Raw genomic sequence first — 878 nt, forward strand, 5'->3', positions numbered from 1 at the left:
TGTCCTCAGCGTAAATATGGCATTATGTGGTTTACAGGAGACATATAAATAAGGTCTAAGTGTGTTGGATAATGTTGTGGAATTAGAAATAGAAGACTAAGGAGAAAACAGAAAGGATGATAGTAGATTCAGATATCAGGCCATAGAATATGTTGTGAAATATCCTAGCTTGTATGCAGAAGAGACATATAGGAGGTATATTATAGGACGTGGTGGCCTGAAGGGGCTGAGGCTAATCAGTGAGTGCTCCTTTTGAGCAAAAGAATACATAATTAGGACAGCTGAGGCAAGAGCTTTAGGGACTTTCCCTAACGTTAGTGACAAGAATCCGAAGTGGACAAGCCAAGATAGAACATGACAATTGGGATAGTCATGCTCCAGAATCCAAGGAAGGAATCTTTTAAGATGACAGAAATATAGCAGAGAATTTGAAGGAAATAATGAGTGACAAAAAGTACAACAATCTGATGCAATTATTAGCTAAAGTTTCTCCCCCCCCACAATAAGTTTATATGATCTCATTGAAGAATGTCTGGGTGTAGTATTGCTTAAAGAGATTTTGATGTTTCTTACTCCTTTGAGTCTTTACCCTCTGTATGCTTTGATTTTTTAATTTTTTTTTTGGGGGGGGGGCACCGGGGATTGAACTCAGTACCTTGCAATTGCCAGGCCAGTGCTTAGTCTACTGAGCCATCTCCCCAGCTGCTTTGATTTCTTGAGTCATCTCTTAGTATAAAATATTATGTGATATTTACTTTTTTGTTGTAGAAATTAAAGCTAATTCCATTTTTATTTTTTAATACATCTTAAAATTATTGTAGATGTCTTGGGAAATCAGATATTCATGTTGGAAATTCTTACATAAGAACTAACATTTC

Source organism: Octodon degus, unplaced genomic scaffold (genome assembly GCF_000260255.1).
Source record: "Octodon degus isolate 3935 unplaced genomic scaffold, OctDeg1.0 scaffold00312, whole genome shotgun sequence".
NCBI lineage: Eukaryota > Metazoa > Chordata > Mammalia > Rodentia > Octodontidae > Octodon > Octodon degus.